Consider the following 21,368-nt stretch of genomic DNA (forward strand, 5'->3'; position numbering starts at 1 on the left):
GTCTCGTGGAGGATTGTGTAACCCAAAGAATTCAGGATGATGGAATGAGCTCGGTCAGTTTCCATCACAGAACAACTCACACTATCTACTCATCTTCACTGCCTCTCTCTCTCTCTCTCTCTCAGTTGTCTGTGACCAGCGAGCTGTCATGTGACGGACAGAGACGCTCGTCCACACGGTGAGGAGCGAGGAGCCGAGTCACTGCAGCCGAGTCACGAGTCGAGAGTCTTCGTCTCGTCTGCCGTTTCCTCACCGACGATGCCGCAGGACGCACGGGGGGGAAAGTGGTGCCAACAAATGAACCCAGACCCAATTCACAAATCGGTCTTCTTCTATTGAGAGAAGCCCAAAACGAATCATTTAAAAAAAAACATCTTTCTCAAACTTTTCCAGATAATTGGCTCGAGCACAAACTTTCACATTCTTGCTCCACTTCCACACAAGCTTGGCCGTTTTAAACCACACTGTTGAACAACACTCATTACTCACCAGTGAAGCTGTGGGAATGCCTGGTGCAGTTCAGGTCCTGCTCGTTCTCACATACTGTGCCAGGACCAGAGCAGTGCGTGTGATAGAGTCATGTGTCCAGTTCTGTTCGGCGCTCTGCTCTCCTGTTTGTTTGAGTCCCTGTGGCTTTTTCCTCCTCTAACGTCTCTCACTCATTCTCTCCCTTTCTGTCCCCCCACTGGCCCTGCCTGCTAACAGCCTGTCTGCGTCAGCTGCACCTGCTGCCTCCGACTCTGGGCTCCGCAGCAGGGAGGCGCTGTCTCCTCGAACCCCGACACACACACACACACGCACGCACGCACGCACGCACGCACGCACGCACACGCACACGCACACACGTTGAGATCAGTCAGGCTCCATGTGCAGGAAGGGGGTTGTTTAAAAATGACAACAACGGTGCAGATGACTGCAAAGACATGTCGCTCTCAACACCATCTTCAAAGGCTTCACACACACACACACCACACACACACCCATAAATCCTCTCACTCATTCTATTTTCTCTCGCTCTAGGTCTGCACTGCAGCACTAAGTCAGGGTGTCCAGCAGCAACTCGCAGTGGTAATCCTTCAGAAAAGTCCTGACGGCCATTACAAGCTCACAGAAAACTCCTGTCAAGAATTCATCACGGCCTTGAGTCTAATTAATAGTTTTCTCTGCACATTTTGGCTGATTTACTCCGGTAGAGTGATGATCCTGAGGATCAGTGGAGTCACAGGCCAGCGGTGAAACACTTCACAGCACAAACCCAACCTGACACAATATCGACCTCCTCATGCTCAGGGTGCAGCAATCCATCGGCCCCTGATCGCTATCAGCTGATATGTGTTGCTAAATGGTTCCCTCGTGGGGCTCATTAGAGGCCGATCAGAAGAGCTGATTGGACGAGACAGAACTCGAGAGGCAACTTCTCTTGGTGCAGCTGAGTCTGGCAGTTCAATCAGTTGTCTGACGAGAACTTTGCAATTTGCATTTTCTTTAAGCTAGCGAGCAACAAAGCGACGGGAATGTTGAACCACAGAATCTCTGCTCGCTCACTGTAACAGATGCTTTTCGGTTACGGCTACAGAGAGGACAGTGAGAAAGCAATAGAAAGACTCATGTCCTACTTAGATCCACGTTACATTCTGCAAACATCTCAGAGGTGTACGCCTGCAGCACTTATAGAAACACACCTGTTGAACATCAGAACCTGAACTCGTCTTCTGGAGAAACAGAGACTGACCATGAGGAAAACTCTTTGAAAAACGTAAATCTGAGCTTAAAAAATCTGAGGTAAGAAAACTTCATCCACGCATTCCTCTTTGTGTGTGTGTGTGTGTGTGTGTGTGTGTGTGTGTGTGTGTGTGTGTGTGTGTGTGTGTGTGTGTGTGTGTGTGTGTGTGTGTGTATGTGTGTGTGTGTGTGTGTGTGTGTGTCACTTTGAGTGAACTGATAAAAAGGAGCTTATCCCTAAATATGTAGATAGAATACAGTGATGTGTTTTCCTTCAGTTTATGATGGTTATAATTTTCCTGAAAGATTCAAATTAATAAGCTTTCAAAAAGGAGTTTAAATCATTACCACAAACTAAAAGAAAATTTGCAGTATGCTATGAATACAAGAGATATGTATCATCTATGAGAGGCATAAAAATAATATGATTATATAAGTAACTTATCTCCGATGCAGTTTCCACTGGGGAAACATTTAAGTATTTCTTATTCAGATATCTGTAAATAAAATAGGCGATCGGGATCTCTCCCACTTCGCATTGTGTCGATTTCAATTTTTACCTTCATAACTATTCTGAGTTTGTTTATTGTGTACTTGGAGATAAATCCCCATCGACCTCCGTGCACCTTCATGTGACATCACTTGAGGACAAGTATCAAACTTCACCCAGATCCCCCCCGAGGTCACAACCTCTTTTAGACGCCGCACACAGCCAGAGGTTTATTCTCCCCCAAGACCTGGACACACTTTTTGAATTCTAATATCGCAGCACAAACATTTTCAATATGAAATTGTATTATTAAACTACTAATTTCCCAATTTGTTGCCTATTGAATACAAACAATATCTCATTTCCATTTCTAATGAGTCACATTATTGTTTTGACTTTACCACTTTCTCGTCTTCTGTCCTGCTCCAGTGGATTTAAGCTTTGGTCTGAAATCCAGTTCCGAAGGATGACTATCAGACGGTCAGAGTCACGCTCCATAGACTGAGTATCTGAGTAGAAACACTGAAGCAGGCCAAGTTACAACAGCAAACAATCGAGCCCCCCCTCTGGCTTTCAGTGTTGAGTAAGCCTTATGTTTAAATACTCTTTTAAGGTCAGCTCTCTCTGGTTTCAGAGCAGACTGTGCAAGGGTTTGACTCCCTCACCCTGAAATGGCAAAGTGACTGAAGCGACTCCTCCCTCTGTTTTAAAGTCATTGACACGTTACTATCCGTAAACTGGACACAGAAGAGTTGTAGGGACATTTAACTGTCATCAAACTGGACACAGTCAAATTGAAGGGACACTTTTCTCTGGTGATTTCTAAATAAACTAACTGAGAGCAAAACGACAATAGAAATAATAAAATAAAAAACATCAAAGTTGCCGATACAACAATTGATTGAACCTTTCAGAGTGGAAATAGTCTTTTCTTTCAAGTTAACCAAGGGATTTGGAATTATTCTCTAGAAACATCCCGCTGAGCGCACACACAGTCACACACAATGGAAAAATAAACACTCAGGTCTAAATAGCAGCCACACAAAGGATGTGACGCTCTTGATGATGCCTGAAGACTGTCAGAAACTCTTAGTCACCTCTGAGAATAAACCACGCTCACCACAGGGATCTTAATTGACCAATCCAAATGTGCCTCAACGAACGGATATAGAGCCAACCACTCTATTACCTGCAGTGGGGAGGTGGGGGGGGTCTTGGCGAGGCTTCCCATCATATGACCGCTGAAACATTACGCCCGGTACCTACCAACAATGAGGCTTTTTTAAGGTTGCGATCCTGCTTTCTTCGCTTTCGCCCATCTGCGTCCATGTTCCTGAGAGTCGTCTTACCCTTGACCCCTCTCTCTGTCTCCCTCTCCTCTCCTCTCTCACCCCCCGCCTCCCCCCTCTCACACTCAGCCTCAGCCAGACAGTTCCAGTTCTCTTCCACGAATAAGTTAAAAGGTGCCCAACAGCAAACCGAGTCCCTGTCGCCCCTGTGCGTCCTCTGCTCCACTCCCCGGACTTACCCTTCCAATCTCCCCTGCTCTGGTTCGCGGAAACGCAGAAATGTTGATCTGGCTCATTGCTCAGAAAGCACAGCCAGAACCTCCAACCTACCTTCCCTCCTTTCTCCACTGCTGAGACTGGTAATCTACCGCTGGCACGCGCTGTGGTTTTTAACTGTGTTACTGGGGCAAAGTGGGAGCCGGTATTAGTGTGTGCTGAAAATGCAGCCGGGAAAAACACTGTGAGAGAGGCAACGACATGATTAATGTTTTAGGCCACGTGCACAGTAATGGGGATAAATTCATCTGGAGTCTGTTTAGGTCTTCCCTAAATATACGGCCAAACGTTCGATGAGATCTTACTCAGCGTTCTAGAAAAGGCCGTTTTGCAAACGCTGACATGTAACTCTCCTGGGATTTCATGCACCTGCGTGTCACATGATTCATTTTAAAAGTTTGACACACTAGAAAAACGGGGTCTTAAAACGCCAGAAACACAGTAAATCTCTCTGTTCAAGATGCCTGTGAATCAAAGAGGATCGTTTTTATTCAAATTTTAGTTCTTCAGTGTGAAGCGGTGGATTAAGTTATACAGCACAGATGTGGGTATAAGAATTATTCCTCCCCTTCTAAACTGTCATGTTTCATTGTTTTTACATCAATAAAAGAAGGTCAAATGTGATTTTTGTGAAACGTATTCATAGGACAAGGCCTCCTACTGTAAAAAAATAAAACAGGTCCAAACAAAGTAATCTAACTAATTACAAGGGAGATACACTTCCAGGTACTGTACTGTGTACTGATACTTCATTTATGATGATGACAGGTTTTTCAGTCCTTATGAAGTCCTGTATAAATATAATTAAAAACAGAGTTTAAAGCATCTGCATTGATAACATGGGCTTATTAGGACTGTGTGATACGAATAAATCTCCATCCCCGACACAGGTCATCTCATATCAGATGATGACAGATGTCCCAATATGGCAGATGTTCTATGATTTAACAGAATTTCACTGATTTTTTTTTAGAATGTATCAAAAATATAATGACAAATTAGTGATAACAAATTAATTATAACCATAAAATGTGATTATAGACCAAATATAGAATCCTTTAACTTATTTCAGGTACAAGCTTCTTGTTTGAGTGCTTCTTGTGCTCAGAATGACGCTGTTCTGTGTCACACTCGCTCTCATTCAACTTTCCTGTCATCCAGATGACGACAGACACGGCTGTACAGACTGAGATTTGCCACACAACAGAGCACAATACAAAACAATAGATGTTTTTTATCATCACATCGCACAACTGTGGGACTTCCCTCAGCCACAGCGTGAAGTGTTCGGGGACAGGTCTCAGGAAAACGGAGCCAATTCATTGGGTCAGAAAACAAGCGCATACTCCAACTATAGATAGTTATTCACTATGGAAATGTGTGTGTGTCTCTACTCTTTGTGGCTTGACCTTGGATGGCTGTGTCCTCACAAGTGCGAGAGAGAGAGGAGGAGAGAGAGAGGCAGAAAAAGAGAGAGAGCAAGAGTGAGAGAGCGAGAGAACGCTCCCTCCTAAGCTGGATCTAGTGGCCTGTGCCCTCCTGCTCTTAATCCTGGCTTCCAGCACATGACCCAGCTAACAGTATTATGAAGTGCTTTGATTAGACCTGCTGCTGTGCGCACGTAGTGGGGGGACGCGGCGGCGGAACCTGGGGTCCGGTGCTCGGCCACCTCTCTGCAGGAATGCCAGGCCTCTGCAAAGGCACACACACACACACGCGGCATTAAGAGCGTTTAACCTCGGCGTCCACAACCTACACACAGCGGAAGAAAAGGCACGAGGCTCACTGGATTAGGCCTGCGAGTCAGTGAGTCAGCGGATTACCCCGCCACTGTTATTCTAGGTTGAAAACTAAGAGTAACGTTGGAGAACGTGCTGCTAGGTTTAGCCGTGGATGATAGTTTTGAGAATGGGAATTTCACATGACGACTGCGGCATCAGGCCGTGATCGCATCAAGGGGTCTCACACGGGGGAAACACTTATTTATCAACTGATGAAAAAATAAACTCAACTAATTAATTGTCATTAAGACGCATTAAATAACTAAAAATTTGGGGCTTGGCATTGAAAGTGACTCAACTATCGAAATTGCACGGAATTCAAGTTGAAATTTCCACAATAAACTAATCATTTTGTTTATTTTCTACTATATTAACATGAAGTTTATCCTCCGTAGATTTCAGTGTAAAAACAGCTGAGGAATTCAGCGCAGTGTGGCTTCACTGCGGGAGATGAACTATATGTCGTGTTCCCTGTGGAGAAGATATTTACGTCCTTTATGTTTGATCAACAATCAATCGCCAAGAGAAACACACAGAACACAACATGACAATCTTCAAAGTTGAAATTCTCTCTGGTCAATTAAGGGAATTAAGAGTCTTAATAGATTAAATGTTGACTTTTTATGGCACCGAGGATATTGTACTATTCAATTGCTGCAACTAAAAAACTCCACTGTTGGTTTACAAAGACACAGACACAGGGCTTCATCGTAAACCCGATGCGACGCAGCACCGAGTTCAATGATGCAGTTGTCATTTTCCTGTCCAGCCACATGTTTAAATAGCAAATAAACTTGCAGCCATCTGAGCACCCACGGCGGAGTTGGACTTAGAACTCTTGAGGCCATGGAAAGCGATCATGGTTATTTTAAGGACGCATTATCGAGGCAATACTGTAGGAATATTGGCACAGAACTGCCTGCCTCACACAGATGATCCGCTTGTGCACAAAGTGAAACATGCAAATCTGTCCTATCCGAGGGGCAAGTGCACGCGGCTTTACAAGGGAACGAGGGATGACGCACTGTTTGGTTTGCTATAACCGAAAACACGCCCATGATTAATGGAGAGACTGCGTGACTATCATGTCCATGGTGTGGTGACCTTTTCCCCACTTGCCTGAACTGAATTTAGACCCTGTGCTTAGAAAATAGAACACGGAACCTGTACAGTCCGAGAGCAGGTTCCTGACAAGAAACAACAACATGCAAATAAATGATTCCAACAAACAAAGTCAATCGGGAATCAACGACTGTCACCTGATTGAAAATCCATGCCTTTACAACTGCTACTACACGCACCGAAGCATGAATGAGTTAATCTCAAAACCACACGGTGCCCACTGTGACCGGTGTTATGTGTCACATGATTACAGGAGGTGTTGCACGCCAGCCGACACCGCTACTCAACTTCTAGGAATCCTGCTGCTCGCTTTTGTATTTGTGGATCAAAGTTGCAAATAAGTTCATGCACCTTATGACAGAAGTACAGCAAAACTATCGAGTAAAGTTGATTGGGAAGAATAAATAGTGAATATTACTCCTCTAGTTTTGTCCCGATTGCCCACAGAACACCATCATTTCAGCCTATGAGACATTTTTCCATGGAGCTGTTGCACCGCCCCGAGAGGGAGATATTGTGGGACAGAATCGTTTGAGGCCGTGTGTGACTTCTTTTCGTCGCAGCGTGCTCGATGCTGAAAGAAACTCGTTGTGACAATTGGTCTGCTGGTGTTCCGGTGATGGGGCAGAGGGGGAGTTTGCCGGGGTCACCTCTAATCCTGTTGGGGGAAAAAAGGATTTCCTTGAGACTTTTTTCCACCCAACGCCTCACATCAGGACAGGACACCCTCTTGCACAACCAAGCACAAACCCCCATTTCCCTCATATACCAGTAGAATGTTAAAATGCACAGAGTACAGTATTTCCACTGCCATAAACACAATTTAAAGTCTGAACACCCCCATGTCCTGCATCTGCCACAGCAAGAAATCCTGCTGTCTCTTTCAGTTTCTCTCACGGCAAGTTACAGGTTCGGCTTCTTTGCTCATATACGACTGCCCCTTTATACATGTGCGTTTTTTATTTCTTCCCTGTCATGACTTAGTTAAGGCATCAAAGACAGTGTTTTTATAAGACATCTCTTTGTGTCTCTTTAATTCTAAAGTTCAATTTTCCTCTCCACAGCCACACGTCTATGGAATCTACCTTCCATCCATCGAATAATTCCAGAAGTGTCTCTGAGGCTCATATATCTCGAGAGCCGTTCCTCTTATCAACCTCACACCTGGCATGTGTATGTTAATGACCAAGGGAAGTATAGTGTTGAAATTGGACAGACACTATACGTCCAGTAATATAACAGGTGACCAGCGCCCTGTAGCAGCTTCACAGCTTTACTGTCACTGAACTTTGGGCATTTCCCGCGGCTCAATTACTGCAGGTCACCTGACAGTTTCAGACAGAAAGCTGCAACTAGCATTACCACAGAGCGAGTAAACATGCAGGTTTACATACCCCAAAAAGCATAAAAGTGTCACTTCAAATTTTCATTTCACAGCTTATTCAGACGTATAATAAGTTTAGCCCAAAGCAAAAGGTAATACAATTGAAAACACTGTGAAAGTTACAAACAGAAATGTCTGTGTGCATGTTGACATGTTTTGTGACTTCACTTCACACTGAAGCTCGAGGAGGCCCTTCTCAGCATTGCTGGGTGGTCGGGGGGGTCACTTACTGCAAAGCCATCACGGGGCCAGAATGTTTGAAACATTGTGAAGATGTCATCACCTGTTCAGTACAGGGAACCCTGGAGATTTTCAGAGATACCCAATCCTCGCCTCCCTCAGTTTACCAGCCTGACGTTATCCAGAACAAGGATCTTGGCTGGAGGAGATCTCGCTGCTCCCGCTCTGGGGTTTCAAGTATTTCTGGTGTCGCACTTCGTTCCACAATTAATCTGTTTGGACTTTCATAGAGTTAAAGAGGAGCAATTATACTATTTACCAATTATATGAAGCTCCACTCAGTTGGAAAACCCTGATTAAATCTCCTTTGAATCCTCTGGTCCCAGCTTGTTAGGGCTTAAGTGCATGAGTCATGATTCCTCATATCAGATCACAATAGGATTCTCTCAACACTATACTATTACACACACACGCACACACACAAAGTGAGTGAAGGAACCATTGATTTAAAAGTCCTGCATCCAGCTGTACAGAATGTTTTTAACTTCCACAATCATCATCAACATGTTCTCATAATGTGAGATGTGACTTTAACACACTGATCAGATGTTTTGGGATCAATATTGCTTAATGATTGTATCTAAAGCTCGATTAGACATCTTCTCTACCTGTCTTTGTGTATTTGCTGTTGCTATGGAGCTATTAAAAAAAACACTGTGTTGACACAGCAATGCCATAAATGATGACCTACCATCCCAGATCCCACGTGTCCCGACAGGGTGAGAACGTGCAGACAAGTCTCCTTCAACCCGTTCACCAAATTAGGTATTGTCACCAATCGCCACAGCCAGAGGAACATGGGTTATCAATACCAGTAAAAATGTGAAGCAAGCCAGCAGAGATCTTCACTTACAGTTTTAAGGGTTTTTACTTCTGATTGTTTTCTAAGGGAAGCCATCAAAGGATATGTCACTGTACTAATGCATTAAGGTGACATTTCAGAGGAGAAAACTCACAGCGAACTGCAGAGAAAATTGGATTTTCAAATGGTTTGTTTTGTAAGCAGAGGATGTTGGCTGCATGGATACCATCTGATCTTCTGTCTTCCTGTCGGCAGCCGCGATGGATGTGTGTCAAGCAACAGTGCGTGTTTATTTTTGAGCCTGTCAAAAAATTTGCCAAATTTATTGTTCTGTAATTATCGTCTGCCCATCATCTTCACACTTTGTTTTACTGCCGAAGACTCGGGGAAGTGCAGAGAGGACGGTGAGGTTTTATGGATGAGCAGCTCGAGAGGAAGCTTCAGACATTTCCTCTACATGGGAAGAAAAAAGCGGAACTATATGTGCGAGGGCTTGTGTGGCACACGGCTAGTTTACAGCGCACACATACCAGGGCAGAACTCAGCAGTGAGCTACATCACGTTGGACGTTTCACAGCTCTCATTGTGTAACGGCTTTGCTTTGCCTTTCAGTCATAAACCAAGTCATCTAACAGCACGTCTCATAAACCGTGTGCACAGACTTCTAATGCCGAGCCGGCACATTCACACATGGATCTTTATACCCCCTGTGGACCCTCAGAGGGGGGGGGGGGGGGGGGCTCAGTGCCTACGTGCATTTGGTGGGTAATCACGCATGCACACACTTCACCGACACAGACCAAACAAACAACCAGCCCCTAACAACATGGCACTGCACTGGGGTGACAGATGACAGACTTGTGTGCGACAATCTGAAAGTCAAATAAACATGTGGCAGCACATACCTTCATTTCACTCTTATCTGGAACCGAAATCATTTACATTCAATTAAGCAACGTGCCATTGTTCCACCAGGCTAATCCTCCCCCTGCAAGGTGGCCTCTGGACAGATACCACCACGCTCCATCTGAAAAACTGCCCCCGCCTTCCCGGCTCGCAGCTTTCTGAGGTGTCACATATCCACCGCTCGCTCTTGTTACTAAAGGCAGCAGGGAGGAGGAATGATTTGGCTAGAAATAGCAGTGTCACATGAGTGTGTGTGAGGTGACTAGTCAGCCAGCTGCTCATCCTTACATGGAGCCGGGACCCGTCCGCACAATCAAGTGCAAATAGGCGGTAACATTATCAACATAACAGCACAGACCGGCACAGACAGGCCCATCATTTCTCTACGAGGCCCGTCACACCCTTCACTACATTCGGGTGTAGAAATATGAAAGCCCGGTTCAAATGGACACGTGAGCTCACACCTGTTCAAACATCGATCGCTCGACAAACCCCTGAGCGCCGTGAAGAGAACGACAAACACAAGCTCTGTTTGGAAGGTTATGACTGTACAATTAACTGAGAAAACACTTACATGTGACTTTGTGTTCACACGGAAATTCAATTAAATCTGTACAAAATGGGAAAGAGAGGAGGGATGAGTGCAGAAGAGGGTAGAGGAGGGAGGAGAGAGAGAGAGAGAGAGAGAGAGAGAGAGAGAGAGAGAGAGAGAGAGAGAGAGAGAGAGAGAGAGAGAGAGAGAGAGAGAGAGAGAGAGAGAGAGAGAGAGAGAGAGAGAGAGAGAGAGAGAGAGAGAGAGAGAGAGGGACAGTTGTGTAACCATCGTATTTAAGTTCCACCTGACTAATGAATATAATAAGTGATAATTATAGATGTAAAGGTGTTATTAATGACAGCAGCACCATGTAATAATAATAATAATTATACAAAGAGAGAGACTATAAGCTTTATTAAAAAGCTGTGTTCAACACTCGCCATTAAAGTGCACATTTGAACAGATCCTTCACACGCAGTCTAAACATTTACCTCCCACTAAAACCAAAGCGACAGAGGAAATCCATAATGCAATTATTAAATAGTAATGGTTTTTTTTATATTGCACGGCCCACACACAGCACGGGAGTCTTCTGAGGCAGTTTGTAGTTAACAAGGCCACAGATTCGTTTCCATCAGTCACAATAATGACAAAGTGTGTCATCGACTTAACATCATCCCAAATGCCAAGAATAACTTCTCCCATGATTCTGTCTGTGTTTCCTCCCGAGCTTTGCCAAATCTAACATTTTCCAAAACCTCGAGCTGACCCCAGGAGTCGGTGGCAAAAAATCATGAGTCATTAAAGCTTAAGCTCTGTGCGCTGCTGGACAAATGTACATGAATGAGGAGAACGGGAAAAATAACGTCCATTCTGTCTTTCATAAATACAGCCACAATGCCTCACAGTGCAGCAGTAAAGCCTGCCATTAGCATAGTTAACACCGGGCCAGAACCCAAACAAGAGACGCTCTGTGTGACAGCGCTTTGATACAGACCCTGCGGCCACAGAAGGCCGCCAGAGACACGACAAAACAGCTCTCAGGCCCGAGTGGAGAGCACAAACAAGGCCAGAATCACACAGCGGGTCAGCGAAAGCCATTCAACGGGCATGAGCAGTCACACGCTAAATGGGGTAATAAATGACTAATTGTTTACAAGCAAGGTGGTACGAGTTTCCTTGTTCGTGGGAGGAGGCCTTAGCTTGAAGAATAGTGGGATTCTTGTGTGAGTCACACTCCTCAACTTAAGTGAGGGTCTCCTCCTTCGGAGCAACAAAGACGGGAAAACCAATAGGAAGCTTACTGCGGGATTTCAAGAACTGAGTCAGAGACGTTTCTGAAGAACACAGAAGAAACCATAACAAATACCACAATCATTCTGTGGAGAGCTAATAAAGGGAGGGTTCACCCAAACATAAAAATCCACTCTTTATCTAGCATATGTAGCAAAGTGGTGAGTAGATAATGTGTATTTTATTTTTTGGGGTGAACTATCCCTTTTAAGCTTCACTTTTGGGTAAAAAGAATGCAGGCCTATGTGACATCGGTGACAGGAGGACAGACAAGCATTATGGGATGGCAAAGTTTTTTTTAATTTGCTTGCATGCTAGCCACTACCCAGGAGCTCCCTGAAACCAGCTGCACATACATACATGTGTACAAACCGCAAATGTTTAAAATGTAGCCTCGGGTCATTTGTGTCTAGACAACTTAGATCTGGTTCAGTCTTGTCCCACCGAACCAGTTATTGTGTAGCAGTCCAATTAAGAGATGAAGTGGTTTGCATGATTCTCCCCGAACTGTAATGGTGCCCTGACCCTGAAGCGACGCTGGGATTAAATCATCAAGAGACTCACGGAACAGTGATGTTTGAAAAAGAAAAAAAGGCTTTTCATGAAGTTTCTCCATCACTGCTAATGGCGCCAATGTGACCTCACCTCAGTTTCCCTCAATAACCCATCGCGTGCTGACCTTTCCCGTTCTGTTTTGGTCCAGCGTGCCAGTTGTGACCTTTGCTGGCAAAAAAATGAAAACACATGTTCATCAGCTCAACTTGATGCACACATGCTAAGCCAGGTTTTCAGCAAAAATGTGGATTAAGCAGGCCCACACACACACTCACAGTAAAAAGATTGCCACTCTTTCAGTGCTATCATGTGATGTTGCCATGGCGAAGGAGGGCTCAGACATAACAGTGTGATTGTGCTCTGTGATTGTGGGCCGATCAGAGACAGACTGTTCCCTCGCTGTGACGATGCCGGCCCCGGTGCCAACTGCTCTTCCGCCCACAGAGACACTGGCCACACCCCCTGGCAGAAGGGCCCACCCTGCACGGGGCCCCGGCCGTCAGGGAAACCACAGCAGACTCCAGCGCCTTTTCCATGCGCAGTCATTTTCCTCCTTCCTTCTCCCGTCTAACGATGCTCCATGACACCGCAACGTGAACTCACTTAAGTAACTCTGTACTAAAAAGTTGTGTAACTTTTGTTCCTCATATTTTTCAGTTGAAATATGTTCCGAAGCTTTTCCGCGACCCGGACTCATCGAAGAGCTTGGCAGCGAGTTCACGGCGTGAAACAGCGAATAATTGTCCACTGAAATTCGACATGCATGACTTTTCACATTAAGCACGACAAAATTCAGCAAATAAATTATACTGATTCTTGTGCCTCGGGAAAATAAAGATGGAATCAACATCAAGTGATTATGATCTGGTGCTAATTTTACTTCATCAAAAAAAATAAAAAAATAAAGATGAAATACCAAGGTGCACCCAATTTAGATTGAGAGAGAAAGGAAATTATTTCGCTGACTGACAAAAACACTAAAATATCAGTGAGAGTAAACCAGAACAGTCAAGTTGGGGGCGACTAAACGATAAGGCCACAGTCACACTTAAAGGAAAGCAGGCGAATATTGCAGGTCTAAAGTTGAGATCAATGCAAAGTCACTCTGCGAATATGCTAATTTTATTCACCCTCTCTCTCTCGGATAAGATTGGAAGCGAATGTGAGGCGAAGGATGGCCGCTGCTACATTTGTTGCATATTCTGGTGTTTATTCTCTGCAGGTTCATCCTTTACAAGAGGCCTCTTTTATAATATCACAATATATACTATAATTATAAATTGGAATTATACAATTTGTCAAACATTAAACCTCTGCAATGAAATCGTGCATCACAGCCTCTACATTAATCTCGCCCCTCCACTGTGTCTAATGTAAATAGATTACATTACTTGAAGGGGAAAAAAGTCTTGGCATATAGGGAAGGCTGTGCAGTAATGTGGTGTGACCTGCCCCGTGCATGGAGGACATTCTTGTCACGGAGCGAGAAGGCCAATTTAAAATTGACCTGGAACTGGAGGTGGAGTCACAGCAGAACGTTCTTTGAAACTGTAAACCGGCGATACACGTGATCCAGGAAAGAAAGCGTGATGCCCTCCCAACCCCTCCCTCCCTCCCTCCCGGCCTAAAAACTGGTCTGACACAGCTTTGTCAGCACCTTGTTTAACATGAAAACATTACACGATGCAGACATGCTTCTTCCATCCATGCAAAAGTCTCCTCCCCCTCACCCTCCTCAGCTGCTGACAGCCAGCTTCGACACAGAACTTCCAAAACACGAGCTTAAGCCGTCCGATTTAACTCCCGTTTACACATGCACCGCTCTCCGTGTGTGTGTGTGTGTGTTATGAAGCGTTTGAGGGTTTGCATAAAAAGAGAGACAACACCATGGTCCAAGCTGTGGTTCTGTACCTTGTCCCCACAGAACTGGAAAACTGTGAAACACTCTCGCCTCTATTGGGTTTTTATACTTTCTCGATGGGATTAAACTTTAGTCAAAGTACAGTCAAAACCTTAAATTAACTTTTTTGAGACCTCACCTTCATTCCTTAATAGCAAAAGTTTAATTAGAGGCAAGTGAGCTTTTCTGTGTGAGGAGACAGCATCGCTGCAGAGAGACGTGCTGCGGTTCAACGCCGGCCTTTACCTGAAATGTTTCTTGGAAAGCGCTTTTCCCCTTCACGAGTCAGACGGCTTCAATTTTTCAACAGCAGCAGATTAAAACCGGGCGGTTGCAAGAACTTTTGTATAAATCCCTGCATGACCGTATTAAAACCTGTGGCGCAAGCTCAGGGGGCATTTCTTTCACTGGACGAGAGTTACTGCGAGTATCTAAAAAGGGTAAACACATGAGTGAAGGGTGGGAGAGGCTGTAAGTAAAGTCTGGCGCCATTTCATTATAAATTGTGGACGCTTAGACGGATGAGTACATTTTTAGACAAAGGACAGATGGAGATATTGTTCTTATCGTAGGCGCAACAACAGAATCCCCACACTGTGCACACAGAGCATAAAAGGTGTGTGGAAAGAGGGAAGTCATTAATCTGCCTATCTTATCACAGTATGTTTCCATATCAGTGTTATAGACTTTATGGCTAAATGTAGGAATCAGTGCGTCTGGTTGTTTCCAGTTTTACGAGCCTCGGCCGCGGCAAAGCTCTGATGTTGGAGTTTCTCCAAAAAGGTTTTATGGTTGAAAACAACTAGAAGAAATGTGAGGGGGTGACAGACGCCAGCATTCTTTGTGTTTCTCACTCCTTCTTATCACTGTATGGAAATCAATCATTAACAAACACACCCCATTCTGGCCAGTTGAATGTTATGTGCTCCGTCTGCCTATGAAGCCGATAGGATTAGAGATATTTAGTGTGTGGTATGCGAATTATAAACAACACAGTACAAAGCCTGTGTTTGAAACATTCTAGATGAAATAACAGGTAAAGAGTTGAAATGAGGCAGATCCCTATAAGCTAATCTTACTTTTTGTTGTTTTCAGATTGTTTTTCAAGCAATTTTATCCTGCTTTATGCTTCTAGTCCACCACATTTTAAGCGGTTTTCAAACATGACTCCACAGGATTTGATCCATGTATTTTCCGCAGTTTGCCTTTCACATAGGAAGCATTCAGGAGGAGTGTGTGTGGGTCAGACGTGGGGAAACAGGAGAGTTGAATGCAAATTGTGGGATCCTATAGGTTGAAATTGGATATTTTACCGGGGCACTGGCAGGAAAAGTTCCAGAAACTGTCTGCAGCAACTGATTCGGACATTTGCATTCTCACGTACAGGCCCTCTGGAAAATGTCAGGAAAATGTCCAGACTTCACTGCGTGTCTGAAGGCAGCTGGAGACGATTTCACCTCTTATCACAATTTTCTTTTTTTGGGCTACAATTAACAGCCACTTCCAAAGTTAGATTTTAAATAAAACACACAATGCCCTCACACAGTATATTACATAATAATATAGATTAAACTAGCAAACAGTGTGTAAAGTAATTAATCTGCCACCAAGTGTTTGCTCATTGCGTGAACTTTTGGGTTGCTCCCTTATATTGTAAAGGTCTTACTATGTAAAGTGCCTTGAGATAATGTATCTTGTAAAAGGTGAGTTAAAGGAACAGTAGAGGCTAGATTCCTCTACACAGTACCCTCACTTTTTAAACTTAAAGTACACATTGCTATTTATATTTACACTACAGGACTATAATTAGCACTGAAGTGCATTAGCTCTACTTTTACTGGCAGTAAAGGGTCTGAATCCTTATTTTGCCGTTGTTGTTGTTGTTGTTGTTGTTCTCCTCCTGCCAGCAGTGTGTGTTAACTCTGATTACATTCCCAGTGTTTGTGATTGTTCCTGTTGGGAAACAGTTATCCGTCACGGTGACAAAGTAGAGAGGCTCACCCTGGAAAGGCTGCTGGGACCTCAGCAGCAGGAACATAGTGTTACCTCACAGTCATTACCCGCCTTGTGATCACATGCACACACACAAACTGAATGTGGGAACATTGCGGGTTTCACTCCACAGGTAAACACCACCAGGCCAGACCCGATGAAACCCTGGGGCCTCGCTGGGAGACCTGGGAGGTGACCCCAGGCCCATGTGAGACATGTCTCACCCTTACTTGTTGTTATTATTGGGCAATGGGGCGGTAGTGGCTGACTGTGCACATTGCGCATGTGCACTTGTCGACCCGCCTTCTCGTCAAACAGTTTGTGTGTGTGTGTCTGTGAGTGTGTCTCTGTGTGTGTGTCTCTCTGTGTGTGTGTGTGTGTGTGTGTCTGCACAGGGGAAGCTCAGCAGAGTGAAATGAACTCGCGTGATCCACAGCAGAATGATGAGACTGTTGCATGAGAGCGGCTCCTCTTTGAATCAACGTGCACGACTTGCTGCTGCCCCCCCCACGTGCAGCGGCTCCATTCACTCGTTCGGGCGCGTGCGTGCGTGCGGTGGCTACAACAACGCACCGATGTGGATCACGTCTGTCCAAAACACACACACACACACACAAGCACGAGCGGGGGGAGACCGTGCGTGGATTCACTCGCTGCAGCAGCTGATTCCCGCACGCACACGCACGCGCTTCTCACCGCACGCACACGCACACCCGCTACAAAGAAGCGCTCAGAGGGAAAGAGTCTCAGCGGGACGGAGAACCAGGGGCGTGTGGACGGACAGCGATGTGTCCTCTCACCAGACAACATGGACTCACCGAGGAAACAGGAATAGGACACCACGAGGGGGGACATGTGCTGCCGCTGTGTCCTCGCCTCCTCGCCTCCTCGCTCCTCGCCTCCGCCGCTGCCTGGATTCCCCCCGGAACCTCCGTCCTTCCTCCGTCGGTAAATGTCCCAGATTCCAGCGGCTCGGCTCGTCGTCTTCTCCCCGGTGGACCCCTCGACTCGGCCGGACCTCACCACACCGTGTTGCGCTGAACGACGCCGCCTGCTGCTGCTGCTGCTCTCATCCGGGCGTTTGGTGTGTGTGTGTGGGGGGGGGGATTGAGCCTGCTCGGGATGACAGCTTCGAGATGGGGAGGGGGGAGGGAGGAGAGAAGGGGGGGAGTAGCGTGAGACAGGGAGGGAGAGAGAGAGAGAGGACTGGTCAATCTGTGGAGGGGCTTCATGACAACATACCTGCAGTCATTCATGTGCTCAGGTTGATTAATGAATAAAACAGTGGAGTGAAAATGCTTTTACGCACGCACACGGTGTGATTCTTATCATTTGGAATATCTTGGATTCACGTGCACGATCACATCCTGCAGAATATTTACATCTGATGCAAAATAGCAACATTTTATTCGCATTTTCTTACTTGTATTTGATATTAAATGACGTTGCTCACTGACTTAATGTGAGATTGCAGGATTCTACAAGGGGGCTATGAAAAAATCCAAGATGAGTCGACGTGAAAATGCACAGAACAGTAACTGGGTGTAACCTTGAATTATGAACATATTGTCCCGTTTCCATCCAATAGAAACTGCGCTTATTGTGGATTATTTGTCATGGTTAATGCGCAAAGGGAAAGGACCCGAGCCGTGCCGTGCCGAGCTGAGGAATCCCTCTGTGCGTTCCTTTAATTTTTCCTGTGGAAGTTTCCCCTGGTCGTGTGCACTGTGTTGCGTGATAAGGTTCTAATCAGTGGGTCGATGCTAATGTTGAATCCGTCTAAATATCACCGTCTGTTATGGCTGAGGCCACGTGCGCCAGGCATAAACACAAGGCATGTGTTACGTAACCGGCGGAGCCAGTCAACAGGAGTGGGTGGGATCGAGAGGGGGGGGGGGGGGGTCGTTTGGAGGGTAATTAAACCGACCTCGACTCCATGATGTACATTTACAGCCTTTACACTGGAGAGCAATGGAAGACACGTTGAATGATGAGTCACTTGAACAAACTGTTCCCAGTTTCATCTGGGACTTTTCCCTTCGGTGGACTTTAAGTTCAATTGACACAAATATATTGTTTGAAATATGACAGTTAGAATTTAATGATAGGAAACATGGGCCAATGTGTGTTTGTTGTGTGTGTGTGTGTGTGTGTGTGTGATCTAAATAATAATGTCCCTCTCATACGTAATCAAACCTGGGTCTTGTTGAGACATGACTCGGCTCCATTCAGCCGGTGGTGGAGTGGAACAACTGACTCTCCCTGACTCCACTCAGAGTTTCACCCACGCCTCACCGGGCCCAGACCTTCTTATTCCACACTGGACTTACATGTATATGTCGTAAACATTTCCTCAGCCTACACAAGGCCACAACCGCAACATTTTCGCAAACCCTTGGAAGATGTTATCCTATAGAATGAGATGTGTTGCCCAAAGCAAGGAGAAGGCCACAGAGATTCAAATCACTGTGGCTCATCAAAAACTGCCCAACCTGGTTCTGTGAGAGGAGAGGGTTCAAGAGTTGCAGTCGGATGATCAAAATGAACTATAGTGGCATCCAGTCGAACTCATAACTCTACCAAGGCCCAACATTACCATTAAATTCCTTAGATATATGAATGAAAGCCTTTATTTTCATTGGACAAGATAATACAACGCAGTTGTGTGTGCTACTTTTGATTGGTGTGAGACAAAAAATAATAATAATACAGGTTATGACAGACAGGTTAAAACAAACAAACAATATTAGAGGTGGTTAAATGGTTGTTGTGAACCAAATTGCACACACTCACAGGTACGAGTCACGTGAATATGCCTGATTGGTTTTCATCAAAATCCATGAATTATTCCCGTTGAAATCTGAGACAATACTCAACAAATCTGGCAATTTTAAAGACAGTGAAACAAATTCCTGGAAACGCCCTTTTTCTGGATTCGACTCAAAAGTTAATTTCTCATGTCTTGGCCCATGTTCCATTAAAGTTCTTTCAGTAAGTTTAATTCTGCTGAAAAAGGTTCAACAAACCATTATGACAAGGGCCACAACATATCCTCCTTGGGGTAATGACTAAGGATAGCTTGAGGTTGGATGGATCAAATTCTGGATAAAGATAGAAAAAGACCACGACCACGACCTTCTGACCACAGCTGTTCTTGTAAACTTGTTTGTTTTTTTCACAGTGGCACTTGTCAGCCAACACTGACGGGTCAACATCTTGTGCCTCAGATGTACTTTCTGCTCTCTCACAGTCACCTAACAAATATCACAGCTTCATCACAGTAACAGGAAACGGATCCTCTTTGTTCTTGCTTTCCTGGAGTCTTCTCATACCACGTCAAACCCCGCTTGTCAACCGTACTATACACTGTACAGCACGACCTGTGTGTTGGCAAACAGACCACACATGTAAAAGCCATAAATTAAGAAAGGGTTAGTGAAGCTTTTGTCACCGAGGATAATACATACGTTCTCTAATGGCCTCGTGTCCAGGCAAGCCTTGTAGGGTGTGGTGTTTACCAGCTTTTTCTGAATACACTCCCACCATTCAAACAAACCTTTAGTACAAATGTGCCCATAATCTTTACAACTTCTCAAGATCAACAACTTGATTTCATGCTTTCGTGATATCAACAGGGGAAAAAACAACATCACAACTAGACTCATCCATGACTACTTGAAACTTCATATCGGTTTTAATCAGACCTTTATGATGCATTCAGGTTTTCTTTTCTTCCATCTCTTTCTTTAATGCCTCCTTTTCTTCTGCCCCTATCTTTTGTTCTTGAGCTGTCTAACACCAACATGCTAGAATCTAATAACATCCCTACCCTGAGATAGACTGTTATGTCTTTACCATAGAGTCACCTGCTCTATATACTTACCAGTATCCTGCATTCAATGGTAACTGTAAAAGCAGCTTCCTCACATGAATTGAATCCTGGTTCTTTGTCTTTGAATTTTTCAATAAATCATTAGTGTGGATGTTCTCATGGGAAATAATGAGACGCCCCTCATCCCCTCTATCTGATCACATGTCTTTACACAACAAAATGTTACAGATCAAAATCCAGTTAGATGTTTTACACATGTGTGATTTGTATATTTTATTCTGAATGGACACTAGAAGCTCATTTACTGCTTTTAGCTTTCAGACTCTATAGACACAATTCAGTTGATGCAACATATAATCTGCTGCCATCTTGAGGCGGAACAGGGCATAGCAGTGACACCCACTGCTCTATACTGTAATAATGATAAAGCTGAATTTGGTTTTGATCTGAAATTATGTGGCTGTGAAATTTGAACTTAAATGAGAATAATTCACTGTCACCATCCTTTCTACAGCAATATGCATATTTATATTTGGATAATATCTGTTTACCAGCCCTTTTTAATTCATTAGTAAAAAAAATTGTGGTGATGTAATGGAATTTAGTTGACCTATTACCTTCAAACAGTCATTCAGAGGGGTCTTTATTGGCTGTAAAAGCAGTGTATTTACTCGCATGGCCACAGTTACTCTTTGAGGTTATTCTCCTGTTGGCCACGGGGCACTAACATGTCCCCCCCCCCTTGACCCACACAACATATGGGAGTTTCATCATTTCCCAGAGGCCAACCAATGCTCTGGAGCTGAAATGATCTATTGATAAGGCAAATACTTGACTAACTGGAAATGTATTGATGACAATTTAAATAAATTTATATTCTTATGCTCTTGTGTTTAGCTGTTTTGTGTGATACTGGAGGACTACTTTCCCCTTGTGATCAACAAAGTATCTATCCATCCATTTCTATATGTCATTTAAAGGACGCTTTTACCCAAAGTGACTGACAATTAGTGCATTCAACATCTATGAGGGGCCATGTAGGGGTTCAGGATCTTGCCCAGATGGGGAAGACTGAGGATCGAACTGCCGGCCTTCTGGTTGGAGGACGACCACTATACCTCTCTGCCATAGCCACCCCATTTATCTATCTATGTATTTATCTCTATCTATCTATATATCTAGGTATAGTACAGTATGTATGAATCTCTCTACTATGTATTTATACATCTTTCTTTCTCTCTATCCATCC

At 44.6% G+C, this 21,368-nt stretch overlaps 1 protein-coding gene across 2 annotated transcripts in view; it reads right to left on the reverse strand.

The window, feature by feature from the left end:
• slc20a2 (solute carrier family 20 member 2) overlaps positions 1-17,352 on the reverse strand; it is a 41,723-nt gene extending 24,371 nt beyond the window's left edge. For both annotated transcript variants that reach the window (XM_061072327.1, XM_061072326.1), the window contains exon 1: positions 17,106-17,352. The gene's annotated coding sequence lies outside the window, so the exon portion shown is untranslated. The remainder of the gene's footprint in view (positions 1-17,105) is intronic.
• Between the last annotated feature and the right edge of the window lie 4,016 nt (positions 17,353-21,368).

This window comes from Limanda limanda, chromosome 5, assembly GCF_963576545.1.
Source record: "Limanda limanda chromosome 5, fLimLim1.1, whole genome shotgun sequence".
NCBI lineage: Eukaryota > Metazoa > Chordata > Actinopteri > Pleuronectiformes > Pleuronectidae > Limanda > Limanda limanda.